Source organism: Bos taurus, chromosome 13 (assembly GCF_002263795.3).
Source record: "Bos taurus isolate L1 Dominette 01449 registration number 42190680 breed Hereford chromosome 13, ARS-UCD2.0, whole genome shotgun sequence".
Lineage (NCBI taxonomy): Eukaryota > Metazoa > Chordata > Mammalia > Artiodactyla > Bovidae > Bos > Bos taurus.
Genome location: NC_037340.1, coordinates 35,764,728 through 35,779,721, shown reverse-complemented (window position 1 = coordinate 35,779,721; position 14,994 = coordinate 35,764,728).

Below are 14,994 nucleotides of genomic sequence, written 5' to 3'. Positions count from 1 at the left end.
AGAATAAATGCTATGGATCTGTCTTTACCTTCATCAATTCTATCCTGTTATCTCCACTTACCGTTGAGTCCACCTGGTGAATTTTTTGTTTCAACTTTTGTATTGCTCAGTTCTATAATTTCCATTTGGTTCTTTTAAAACACATTTCTCTGCTAAGCTTTTCTATTTTTCAAAAGTTTCAAGAAAATTTGTAGTTTTCTGTAGAGTCATTTTTACAAAGGCTGCTTTGAAATCCCTGTCAGGTAATCCCATCACCCGATTCATCTCCATATTGTGTCCGTCGACTGCCTTTTACTTCCCTGGTGCCTACAATGCGGGAGACCCGGGTTCAATCCCTGGGTTGGGAAGATCTCCTGGAGAAGGAAATGGCAACCCACTCCAGTATTCTTGCCTGGAAAATCCCATGGACTGAGGAGCCTGTTAGGCTACAGTCTATGAGGTCGCAAAGAGTTGGACACGAATGAGCGACTTCACTTTCTTTCTTTCCCACTCAGGTTGTATTTTTCATGCTTCTTCATATCAGTGATGCTTATGTCCTGGGCTTCTTGAATATTATGTTTGGAAACATTTGATCTTATTTCAGTTTCAAAGAAGCAGTTACCCTATTTAGATTTAGGTCCTGGCCTATTTTTGTGAGCTGTAGTTTCAGTGAAAATTTAGTTTTTGGAGCCTGTGCATGTTATTCTGGTTGACTTCATCCTTCTGGCTCTGCTTCCCTCTTACCCAATTCCTGTCGAGCTGCCCAAGTTAAGTGGATGGTTGGTTCTGGAAGCACTGAGCTATGAATGCTGCTACAGCTCATGTAGACTGCCATTGTCTTGGGCATAGGTTGAGGCAAATCTCCCCAGTAGATCTCTGCTGGACTGCTCCTCTTATGGTTCTTTGGCCGGAGAGAGCAGGCTCTTCTGTTTGTCTATGCCTGGGGGTGATTCCAGGTTGCAGGCCTCTTTGCTGCCCAGTCTTTATGGGTCATGGAAAGACACCAGGAGAGATACACTCTGATGTTCCACACGGCTTGAGGTCTCCAGGCAGTGTGCCTTTTTATCCCACCTTTCGAAGTTGTTTTAGAATTGTCTGATGAATTAGTTCCAGGACATTTAGTTATAGCTACAGGGGAGGAGCAGGGAAAAGTGAATCTATGACATCTTGTCCCTGAGCTAGACAGAACTTATTGTTTTTTAAATGAAGGGGGGAAAAACTATCTTCCCTTTAATAAGAGCAACTTATTTCATTTGTTGAAAAATCAGAAAGTAAAGACAAGCAAAAGGGAGAAGATAAAGGTAAAGGTCAATATTCTCAGAGATGCAAATGTTGTTAACACTTTGATGTATGCCCTTTCTGATCCCCTTCTGTGCATATGAAGTTTCTGAAAAATTATCAAGTTTTATACTTACTTTTATGCTCATATTCATTAAATATATTTGTAAGTCTATATATAATCCTTTATTTATACTAAGCATTTTTCGTTGGCAAAGAAGATCCACAGCTGTTTTACTTAAGTGATAAAAGCTAAGATTGGAGGAATCAATAAAACTGCCTTTGTAGTTGTTCATAGATTCTGGGGACCAGGCTTCAAGAAAAGTTGGAATAGCGGCTCATCTTCAATATCTAAGACCAACTCAAAAGACCTCCACCTCTCACAACTGGGCCATTTTCTCCCTCTTGCTGCAGAAATCCATTGTTCCCTGCTACCCTGTCTTACAGTTCTTCAGAGAAGCAATCTGTTTGGATCAGTTTTTACATAATTTAATATGGAGCATGCATACTGGACCATCTGGAGTCAAACCACATCATAGAAAGCTAGCCTCCAAAGTGACTGTCTTATATAAGTTCACCTTGATCTCTCATGGCTCAGCCCCAAGTCCAATATAGTATGACCAGGGCAAGTATTCATGACACTTAATATAAAAAAGAGCTACCTGTGGTCAACTTTCCCATAAAGAAGTTGAGGAAAGAAGATACAGAGAAAGACCTCAGGCTTGTATATTAAAAAAAAACGAAACATTTGGATTGATTTCAATTTTTTTTGCAAGTCATTAACTTTGTTTGTTTCCCACAATCATAGGTTTTATTTTTTCTTCCAGTTTTATTGAGATATGATTGACATAAGCACTGTGTATACAAGTGCATATGTGTTATAACAAATATATATACATGAATACTAACATAATGTATTAAAAACCATGTGTTTATGTTGATAACTCTGATTCCACTTACGACTTATACTGCAACAAGTAGGCCTGTGGTTAATCTTTGCTAATTGCCTGTGTCATAATAATAACAATACAAATCACTATTGCTAAGACATATAGACCCTCAATATATGTAAGCTTCCCTGGTGGCTCAGCTGGTAAAGAATCCACCCGCAAAGCGGGAGACCTGGGTTGGAAAGATCCCCTGGAGAAAGGAATGGCTACCCACTCCAGTATTCTGGCCTGGAGAATTCCCTGGACTGTACAGTCCATGGGGTCCCAAAGAATCGGACACTACTGAACGACTTGCTTAGACACTCAGTGTGTCATGTGTGCTAGGTCACTTCAGTTGTGTCTGACTCTATGCGACCCTATGGACTGTAGCCCACCCTGTCCATGGGGATTCTCCAGGCAAGAATACTGGAGTGGGTTGCCATTTCCCCATCTAGGAGATCTTCCCCACCCAGGGATCTAACCCATGTCCCTTATGTCTCCTGCATTGGCAGGTGGGTCCTTTACCTCTAGAGCCACAGCTATCAAAGACATTCATGTGTTTGGCTCTATTTTTGTTGAATTCTTCTGCCTGACTATCACATTTTAGACAATTGAATATATCTTAGTGGAAACAAAGATCAGCGAGACAAAGTGATGTAGCTAAAGGCACACGAGTAGCTTCTAGGTCTGGCAACTGCACTGTGCTGCCTTTCTCCTCTGAGAAAAATGTATTCTCAGGATAGACAGCCTGTAACACTGTCTAGAAATGATTTCTGCTTACATTTTAGGAAGACTTTTAACAAGAAAGGTCAAACAAAAGTTAAGATTTTTTTCTAGTTGACTCGCAGTTAAACAGAGATGAAATTAATCAGAAAATTCCATTCCTAAATATTCTAGTAAACTGAAGATTTCCTAATAATAGTATTTGTTTGGTGTCCACTATATAGGAGTGTATTAGTCACAGCTGCTTGAGTCCCTATGAGGCTGTAGAATCCTCCATTTCCTGCATCATTAACTCTTCTGGTCATGTATATCCAGGGTCCCACAGGGACCTCACTGTGATAATTTTCTTAACTTACCCCAAAGTATCTACTTTGGGGAATCTCTGGTACATTGCTTCAGGCATAGAATCTGAACAAATGAATATATCAACCTATTAAAACCTGTGTGAGGTAGATACACCCAAATCAAGAGAGAAATAAAATTTTTCTGCACATGAGCATGTGTTAATAAGAATCAGATAGTTTAGGCACAATTCAACTCTGAGAGCTGGAGCTATGATTGATGAAATTTTCACTTCTTGGTCAGATGTTTGATATTACAGAGTTGATCCCCCAGATTGTGGAAGTGAGAACCAGCTCCAGGTAAGCACAGACAATAATTAAGAGACCATTTGTCTTGAGATGAACATACAGACACTACTATACATAGATGGATAACCATCAAGGACCTACTCCTTAGCACAGGGGACTATAATCAATATTGTGTAATAACCTAAATGGGGAAAGAATCTGAAAAGTGATATGTATGTCATATGTATGACAGAATAACTTTGTTGCACACCTGAAATTAATTCAGGTGCAACATTGTTAATCAACTATACTTCAAAAAAATTTTTTTTAATATAAATAAGAAAAAGAGCATTTGTCAGAGATAGGAGAAGGGGTGGGTGAGGAGAAATGAACATTTTCTAAGGACTTAGGAGGTGCAGTTACTGCAAGTTGTTTTCTCAGTTCTCTAAACAACCCTCCGGCTCAGCTGCTTCCTCATCAGTCCATTGCACGGATGAGGAAACTGAGGTTTCAAGAGGCTTGGCGATTTCTGAAAGTTTCTTTGCTAATACGTCTCTGAAATTTATATCTTTCTTTCCATTATATCTTCACCATTTGGTGAAGGTCTCAGGATGAAAACAGATTGGATTCTGGAAATGAAGGATATCTGTTTAAACTCATAGAGTACAAATCTACCAGAAGGCTTTCTCCAGTTGAAGTCTATTCAGCCCATCTTTAAAACACATGTAGTTTGGAAATTTGAGTCTTAGTGTCTTGGGAGCACAGCAACCTGGGACTTGTTGGGTTTGTTGCAAGACTTGGGACTAATGTGCCTCTAAATCCCTGAAAGGCACATTAGTGGGTAATTACACAAGATAAAGGCTAATGGGGGAACCACATCTGTTTTGTTGATTTGGCTTCAAGGAGAATTCTGGGTTAGGAGATTTAGTCAAATTGCTTGACCCTCTTTAGCCATCCTTCCCTTACCCCAACCCCAAGCATACCTGCAAGGGGCCCATTGTCTACTGGGAAGATCTCTTGACCTCGTGTGTGCAGAGGAACAGTGCAAGCAGCCACAGACCAATCCCTGTCCTATCTCTGACCGAGTGACCTGGCTGATGACTGTAGACAGACCATGCCTTTCCCTGACCCTGGAAAGAAAGGCCTAAAATGTGCCTAGCAGGAGGAATTTCCTGAGTAGATTTTTATCTTTGCTGTCTCCCAAGGGACCCAAAGTGTTTTCCAAATGAACTGGGGAAAAAAAATCATTTAAAAGAGAGCTTTCTCTGCTTTAATTGCTCCCGAGGTATCTGTAGTCCAGGTGTTAATGGAGTGAAACATTCCAGGTGGTCAAGCCTTTCCTTTTTTTCGAAGTTGATGTAACTAAACTTTCACCTGGGACATAGAGAACCATTATTAATATTTTAATGCATGGAGTAATTGAAAACTTATTCTTATAGGCTTTTCCTATGTTACAATGAAATTCAATCTCTGCAGAAAAGACAGTGATACTTGTTCACTAAATTCCGTTTAATCTTTACTTGTTCACTAAATTCCATTTAATCTTTCTCTTCCTGAACATGTAGGATACCTACCTTAATAGCCTCTCTTCCAGTTAGATTAAACTCTGTGCCTGGTTCTCACCAGTGGGGTGTGAGCATAAAAGTTGTAATCCATTCCCAAAGCTGATCTTAGAAATCTTACATCTGAACATTTAGCCTACTCTTCCCCTCACACAGGGACCATGGAAACCAAATGCTGAGTTCACCTTATTGAAAGACAGAGGCAGCCTGCATTCCTGAGTACCAGATGGAGGCAGGATGCCCTGCAGAGTCATCTTCCCCATGAGATTTCATGTGAATGACATTCATACCAGTTTGTATGGTAAGCCACTGAGATTTCTGGATTTTTTGTTGCCATGGGTTAGTCAAGCCTATTCCGAATAATAAATTCGCCTTTTCATGTGTCCGTACTTTGTGTTTCAACTTGTCTTGTACAATCTTGGGTTTTATGGAGAACTAAAAGTCATTGGTCTAACCACTCATTTGCTGCTTGACTCTCCTCTACCAGATCTTTCTCAAGGGGGTTTCATCTCCTTCTAGACAGTGAAGGATCCACCTGCAATGCAGGAGACTTGGGTTCGATCCCTGGCTTGGAAAGATCCCCTGAAAAAGGGAATGGCAACCCACTCCAGTATTCTTGCCTGGAGAATTCCATGGACAGAGCAGTCTAGTGGGCTACTGTCCATGGGGTCACAAAGAGTCAGACATGCCTGAGCAACTAACACACGTACACACACACACATGTAACAGCCAATTAGAGCAGCATTGACTTTTAAATATTCTCTTTACATTGAGCTATATATACATCAAATAGCATCTGCTATGTAGTTAACATATACATGAACCATTAAGCCAGGCTTCTAACCAGCATTTCCCTCACCCTCAACTAACCACAATGCAACCAGCCCACAGAAGAAAACCACAAGTGCTAAGGGATTTTATAAATGTTTGAACTGGATTCCCAAATTAATATCACTGTGTTTGGGCTTGTCCTCCTCACCAGCGGCCCCAGACCTTGTTAGCATTAGTGTCCGCTCTCTACCTCTCCTCATTCTGACTGTACTCACTGTTCAGGACTCCAGTGCTTTGACATTTTTTGTTCTCCCCTCTGATGGCAGCACCTTCTGTTGCCTTAGGAGAGGATACTACCCTAGCTCCCAACTCAGTAGAAACTCACCCATCACTGTCCTGGTCTCTCTGTAATGCCCTGGTGAGACCAGTCCAGCCTGGCTCTTCTCAGCTTTCCCAATGACAAGGTGGGACCATTTCCGATTAGAACAAGCAATTCATTTTACACAACGTCTAAGAGTGAAGTTTAGTAAAAGATATCTGTCAGACTTGAATGTTAGGGGTTAGCCGAGGCCCGTATGTCCTGAGAAATCCTTTTTGAAGATAGTTGTACAGAATTATATGAAATTTTAGTTACCTTCTCAGAGGTCACCTCAACCAAGAGAACTTCCTTGACCATCTTTTCTGTTCCATCTCTCATCATCCTTTCTCTTCACCATTTTCCTTCATAGCACTTTCTACTGCTTGATGTATATTTGTTTGTTTGTTTCTGCTCCCATCAACAGAAATTAGGCTTCTTGAAAGCCATCACTTTATTTGCTCACTGCTGTATCCCCATGCCTAGGATAGTACCCAGCATGTACTTGATGCTCAACAAATATTTGCTGAATATTGAATAAATGGCAGAAGAAAGGCACTTAAAGAGCTGTAAAATTCAGCTAAGGAGTTTTCCAAAAGTGTAGCACACACACATACAAAAGAAAAATCACAGAGAAATGGGGAAAAAAAAGGAAAGAATAAGGAAGAGATAAGGAGGATAGTTTTGGAAGTTTCAAATGTATCTAATTCAATTCCAGGAAGAGAAAAGAGAGTAAGTGAGGTGGGTGGGTGGGGGAGCAATTCTCAAAGTAATTACAGAAGAAAATTTCCCATATCTGAGAAAATGATTCCAACACTGAAAGTGCTCATTGAGTTTCAAGAAGAATAAATGAAAAGATTGACCACAGATAAACTCCAGAACACTCAGGAGGAGACTAAATCCCTTAAGTATATATAGAAAACACCAGATAACTGCAAAGCAGGAGGAAAAAAGACTGATATCTATGTGGCCATAGGTGACAGCGGTGCAGGAAGACAATGGGAAATGCTTTTGGACTTTTAAGCCTCAAATTGTATAACCATTTTGATTACCATTTAGTGAGGTTACATAAAACACACAGAAATAGAAATAATCAACAGGCAAATGAGAAAATAAACAATGAAATATATGTATGTATTTTACATGTACACACTTAATAATGTACTGCTACATAGCAATAAGAAAAAAGCAAAGCGGCAAGGATAAATTTTAAAAACTAGTGTTGTTAGTAAGCTCAAAATGATACTAATATATGATACCATTATGTATAACTTGAAAACATATAAATCAACTGTTGCATTTGCTACTTTTGGATCTATCTATCTACCTATCTTTTCATCAAGACACAGAATATTTGACAACATCCAACACCTTTTCATGATAAAACACTCAACAAACTAAAAACAAAGGAGAATTTCCTCAACTTGATTAAGGGCATCTACACAAAGAAAAATGGCAAAATCACACTTGATGGTGAAAAACCAAATGATCTCAAGGTAAGGAAAAAGACAAAGATGTCTGCTTTCACCACCTCTATTGAACATTATGCTAAAGGTTCTAGCTAGGGAAATTAGACAAGAAAAAGAAATAGTAGGCACCCATACCAGAAGGGAAGAAGTAAAGCTATCCAGACTATTAGCACTAGTAAGTAAGGTCAGCAAGGTAGCAGGACGTAAGATTAAAACACAAAAATCAATTGTATTTTTTACACTAACCATTAATGATAAGAAAAAGAAATTAAGAAAACAATTTCATTTACAGTGACATCGAGAAGAATAAAATACTCAAGAATTAATTTAATGAAATAAGTATAAGACTTAAACACCAAAATCTACAAATACCATTGAAATAAATTAAGAAAAACTAAAGAAATGGAGACACCCCATATTCATGGATTGGATAACTCACAATGATAGGAATACTGAAGTTGACCTATAGATCCAAAGCAAAATCACAACTGCCTTTTTTTTCCTTTTGGTCAGTATCTAACCAATTTGATCTAAAATTTGTATGAAAACGCAAGGAGACCAAAATAGCAAAACCATCTTGAAAAAGAAGAACAAAATTGGAGAAGTCATGTTTCCCAATTTCAAAGCATATTACAAATCTATAGGGATATGACAGTGTAATAGTGGTGTAAAGATAGATAATGGAATAGATTTTATGGAACAGATTAGTGGAATAGAATTGACAGTCCAGAAATAAACTCACAGATTTATGGTCAGTTGGTTTTAGATGAGGGTGCTAAGACAATTTAGTGGAGGAAAGAATAGTCTTTTCAACAAATGGTGCTGAGACAATTGTACTAAAAGTTAATTGTAAGTATGTATTGAAGAGCATAAATTCAAAATATATAGATAAAAAGCTGATAGAAAAACAAAAGAGGAATTAAGAAATCCACAGTTATAGTGGGAGACTTTAACAACCTTTTCCAGAAATTAGCAATTACTGTAGACAAAAAAATTATGCAAGAAAAGAGGAGCTGACTAGCAAAATAAAAAGGATTGCTTCCAATGTAGATGATTATATAATCTTTATAAACATACATAGAACACATATAAACATTAATCATGTGTTAATCAAATGTGTTCATCAATCCAAAAAAGTTGTGTATTCTGTTTGCCATTTATAATAGATACAGTGAAATATAATTGCAAATTAAAAATAGAAAGATACCACAAAAACTGTATAGTTAAAAATGAGACTTGTAATTACTCTTGGACAAAGTAGGAAACAAGCAAAAATTATAAACTATTTTGATATTAACATTAAGATTACATATCAAAATTTCTCTGATTTAGTCCAAGAAGTTCTAAAAATTCATAACCTTATGCCTTTTTTTTTTTAAGATAAGGAGGATGGAAAATGAGTGAACTAAGCTTTTCCAACCAAAGAGTCAGGAAAATTAAAACTAAAAGCAAAATAAGAAGTTAATGATTAATGAAGAAAAAAATAAGTGAAATAAAAATTATAATTTTATTATATTTTAGATAGATTTTTAAAAAACAAGATATTTTTGAAATTACCAAGAATATTGAAAAACATATGGCAATTGTTAATTAAGAAAAATTAAAGATGTGCTGGTAAATAATAAGCAAGAAAAAGGGACTAGACCTATAGAGACAAGAAGTTTTAAAAATCATAAAAGAATAACATTTTGGCCAGTAAATCTGGACACCTAGACAAAGCTGGAAAAAAAAAAAAGATTTTGTTGCAATTATCAAAATTGGATCAGGAAGTAGAAGCCAGAGGAGAAGAACAAAAACAGTTTAAGATCAAACCATAAGGCTCTCATTATACCCAACATGGTTTTAAGGAAAATTACAAATTTTCAAAGAATAGACAATTGCCATCTTTTACAAACTGTTCCAAAATATTAAAAAATTAGAAAAATAGCTAACTTTTTTATGAGGCCATAACATTAATGAACATGGATTTCAATTTTTTAAGTTATTTAAGATATCTAAGAATTTTAAAGGACAGATATTAGAGCTAATACAGAGCATTGTGGCAGAATATGACATTGGAGTAGGAAATGGCAACTCCCCCCACCGCCCCCACTGGAGAGGGTTGCCATTTTCTACTCCTAGTATGTACCCTGATGCTGGGAAAGATTGAAGGCAGGAGGAGAAGGGAATGACAGAGGATGAGATGGTTGGATGGCATCACTGACTCAATGGACATGAGTTTGAGCAAGCTCCAGAAGTTGGTGATAGACAGGGAAGCCTGGATTGCTGCAGTTCATGGGGTTGCAAAGAGTCAGACATGACTGAGCGACTGAACTGAACTGACTGAACTGACACTTGGCTGGTGGCTCAGATAGTAAAGAATCTGCCTGCAATGCAGGAGACCTGGGTTTGACCCCTGGGTTGGGAAGATCCCCTGGAGAAGGGAATGGCTACCCACACCAGTATTCTTGTCTGGAGAATTCCATGGACAGAGGAGTTTTGTGATCTACAGTTCATGGGGTTGCAAAGAGATGGACATGACTGAGTGGAAAAGGTCAGTTTTCATTCCAATCCCAAAGAAAGGAGATGCCAAAGAATGCTCAAACTACCGCACAATTGCACTCATCTCACAGGCTAGTAAAGTAATGCTTAAAATTCTCCAAGCCAGTCTTCAGCAATATGTGAACCGTGAACTTCCTGATGTTCAAGCTGGTTTTAGAAAAGGCAGAGGAACCACTGATCAAATTGCCAACATCCGCTGGATCATGGAAAAAGCAAGAGAGTTCCAGAAAAACATCTAATTCTGCTTTATTGACTATGCCAAAGCCTTTGACTGTGTGGATCACAATAAACTGTGGAAAATTCTGAAAGAGATGGGAATACCAGACCACCTGATCTGCCTCTTGAGAAATTTGTATGCAGGTCAGGAAGCAACAGTTAGAACTGGACATAGAACAACACACTGGTTCCAAATAGGAAAAGGAGTTCGTCAAGGCTGTATATTGTTACCCTGTTTATTTAACTTCTATGCAGAGTACATCATGAGAAACGCTGGACTGGAAGAAGCACAAGCTAGAATCAAGATTGCCAGGAGAAATATCAATAACCTCAGATATGCAGATGACACCACCCTTATGGCAGAAAGTGAAGAGGAACTCAAAAGCCTCTTGATGAAAGTGAAAGTGGAGAGTGAAAAAGTTGGCTTAAAGCTCAACATTCAGAAAACGAAGATCATGGCATCCGGTCCCACCACTTCATGGGAAATAGATGGGGAAACAGAGGAAACAGTGTCAGACTTTATTTTTCTGGGCTCCAAAATCACTGCAGATGGTGACTGCAGCCATGAAATTAAAAGACACTTACTCCTTGGAAGGAAAGTTATGACCAACCTAGATAGCATGTTCAAAAGCAGAGACATTACTTTGCCAACAAAGGTTCGTCTAGTGAAGGCTATGGTTTTTCCTGTGGTCATGTATGGATGTGAGAATTGGACTGTGAAGAAGGCTGAGTGCCGAAGAATTGATGCTTTTGAACTGTGGTGTTGGAGAAGACTCTTGAGAGTCCCTTGGACTGCAAGGAGATCCAACCAGTCCATTCTGAAGGAGATCAGCCCTGGGATTTCTTTGGAAGGAATGATGCTAAAGCTGAAACTCTAGTACTTTGGCCACCTCATGCGAAGAGTTGACTCATTGGAAAAGACTCTGATGCTGGGAGGGATTCGGGGCAGGAGGAGAAGGGGACGACAGAGGATGAGATGGCTAGATGGCATCACTGACTCGATGGATGTGAGTCTGGGTGAACTCCAGGAGTTGGTGATGGACAGGGAGGCCTGGCGTGCTGCGATTCATGGGGTCGCAAAGAGTCAGACACGACTGAGCGACTGATCTGATCTGATCTGATCTGAGTGACTAACCCTTTCATTTTTTTTTCTACTTTCATATATGTATGTATGTATATATAACTGAATTGCTTTGCCGTACAGCAGAATTAACACAGCATTTCAAATCAGTTATACTTGAGTTAAAAAAAAAACCAACACCAGACATCATTTTTTTTTTTGAAAGGAACAATAAAAAAACCACTTATGCTCATGTCCAATTATCTCATCCTCCATCTTTCCAGTTTGTAACACAACTGGTTGGGGCCCAGGCATTTTCATCTCATTAAGCTGTCCAGGTGACTCAACTGCGCAGCCTGAATTGAGAAACCTGGGATAGGGCAGTGGGTGCAAAACTCTTCCAAACATTGGAAGCACCTGGAAAACTTCAAAAACTCCTGGTCCCCCTGTGCCGCCCTCAGAGAATGGAATTTTGTGGCTCTGGGGTGTGACCCAGGTCCTTGAAAAGTCCCGAGGTGATTCCACTGTGCAGACAAGCTTGGGAGCCCTGGGTGCAGATATCCATACTGGAGCACATTATCCAGGCAACTCTGCATGTGGAGGCTTGTGGGCCTGTGCTCTGGGAGGAAAGTCCTTGTTCATTAGTGTAAGGAAACTGTCTGCTAGGATTTGAGTTGTATTTTGTGAGCAGCCTCATAACAATGACTAAATCTTCAAACGTGTTTGATTCACAGGCTGTGGGAGGAGTGGTCAGCACCAGGAAAACAGGGAAGAGGAGTAATAATGCACAGGCTCTAACCCTTTACGCCTATATTTTTGGACAGCCTAGCTGTTGGATTGCTAGAAGTTACTGATATGATAGAAAGTTAATTCAGAAAGTATCTGCTTGTAAGACGCTGCTTTTATTCATTTTTGAGTTGCATTTTCAATCCGCAGACTGGAACGTAATGATATTCTGTTCAGTCAGTTCAGTTGCTCAGTCGTGTCCAACTCTGCAACCCCATGGACTGCAGCATGCCAGGCTTCCCTGTCCATCACCAACTCCTGGAGCTTGGTCAAACTCATGTTCATTGAGTTGGTGATGCCATCCAACCATCTCATTCTCTGTTGTCCCCTTTTCCTCCTGCCTTCAATCTTTCCCAGCATCAGGGTCTTTTCAAATGAGTCAGTTCTTTGCATCAGGTGGCCAAAGTATTGGAGTTTTAGCTTCAGCATTAGTCCTTCCAATTATTTTCAGGACTGATTTCCTTTAGGATGGACTGGTTTGATCTCCTTGCAGTCCAAGGGACTCTCAAGAGTCAACTCCAACACCACAGTTCAAAAGCATCAATTCTTTGGTGCTAAGCTTTCTTTATAGTCCAACTCTCACATCCATACATGACTACTAAAGAAACCATAGCTTTGACTACATGGACCTTTGTCGGCAAAGCAATGTCTCTGCTTTTTAATGCTGTCTAGGTTGGTCATAACTTATCTTCCAAGGAGCAAGCGTCTTTTAATTTCATAGCAGCAGTCACCATCTGCAGTGATTTTGGAGACCAAGAAAATAAAGTCTGTCACTGTTTCCATTGTTTCCCCATATATTTGCCATGGAGTGATGGGACTGTATGCCCTGATCTTAGTTTTTTGAATATTGAGTTTTAAGCCAGCTTTTTCACTCTCCTCTTTCACTTTCATTAAGAGGCTCTTTAGTTCCTCTTTGCTTTCTGCCATAAGGGTGGTGTCATCTGCATATCTAGGTTATTGATATTTCTTCCTAAAGTCTTGATTCTAGCTTGTGCTTCATCCAGCCTGGCATTTCACATGATGTACTCTGCATATAAGTTAAATAAGCAGTATGACAAGATACAGTCTAGACATGCCCCTTTCCCAATTTGGAACCAGTCTGTTGTTCCATGTCTGGTTCTAACTGTTGCTTCTTGACCTGCATACAGGTTTCTCAGGAGTAGATGAGGTGGTCTGTTAAGAATTTCCCACAGTTTGTTGTGATCCACATAGTCAAAGGATTTAGTGTAGTCAATGAAGCAGAAGTAGATGCTTCTGTATAAAAAGGCAAGAGATATGACACTGAAAAAATGATATTCAGAGGTTACATATATCTGTTTTAGTAAACAGTTGTGTTTTTAGAGGAGAAAAATGAGCCTATTAAAACTGAAGTCTACATCTACTGCTTCTGACTACTCACAGACCCTGTACACATCTGGAAAAACACTCCTTTTTCTTTTGAACCTGTTATTTTGCTTGGGGTTTAAAAGTTTACATGTGAGCAGTGTTCCTGGATTTGTGTCACAGAGTCTGAACTCACGTTCTCACCAGACCTCAGTCAGGCTACTCAGAGGCCTTCTCTAGGATCTCCCAAACCAGAACTGGCTTCTCTCAATCATAAAGTGACGTGGCGTGGCCATTTCCTGTGGCATGGGGGGACCTGCCTGCTGTGGGATAGAATCAGGTCAAGTCAACTAGAGAAGAAGGTGAGCCTGGAAGGGGAGACACCCTAGTTCCCATCCTGAGTTCCCTGCAGACACCTGGTTATCCTCAGCCTTACCTTCAGTTCTGTAGACCGTCCTGTGTGTGTTAGTCACTCAGTCATGTCCAACTCTTCGCAACCTCAGGGGCTGTAGCCCACCAGGCTCCTCTGTCCATGGAATTCTCCAGGCAATAATACTGGGGTGGGTTGCTATTTCCTTCTCCAGGGGTTCTTCCTGACCCAGGGATCGAACCCTGGTCTCCTGCATTGCAGGGAGATTCTTTACCATCTGAGCCACCAGGAAGCCCTGGGCCATCCTAGTACCATTCCAATGAATCACCTTTTTTTTTTTTTTTTGCTCAAGAGGCTTTGAATAAGGTTTCTGTCACTTGCAAGCCATAGAGTAAAGCCCAGTTCAGTATGGTGCCCCTTCCCTTGGTGTCTGGCTCCAGATGTACAGGAGGGGTGCCCTCCTCCCCCAGCAAGCCTCGAACTACTGGCGAGTCTTGGTTACTAAAGATATGGAGCCAGGTTTTGTAGCGCACAGGAAAAAAAACTGCTTTTCTCTAACAGTAATGGAGACAGGGCAAGTGGCTGGAAGCAAAGGAGAGACTCCCAGAATGTGAGAAAGGAGAAAAAGCTCTTATGTGGGTACCGACAGGGAGAAGTAAGCCTGGGTTTCTCATGATGCTTACCAAATGGACCAGAATTATTTAACAAGAGTGACTTCTGCAGCTGGCCACATGCTGGGTTTTGTTGGGCTTTTAAGGCAATAAGCACCAATATTTATGCTATACTTAACAATTTACAAAGTGTTTTCAGAGATATTATGTCATCTTCCAGGCAAGGAAAATTGCTCAGAAAGAGATCAGGCTTTCTCAAGATCCCAAGGGGAAGGAACCAATCCCACCAAGGGACTGGAACCTAAACTCACAACCAGGATCTTCTAGGTTCAATCCTGTGGCCTTCATCAATACACCGCTGTGCCTGCCCCCAAGGAACAGATAACACAACTGGGGAGACATCAGCAACTCAACCAACGAGGGAGACATTTCCAGGAAAAACATCTCCAAAT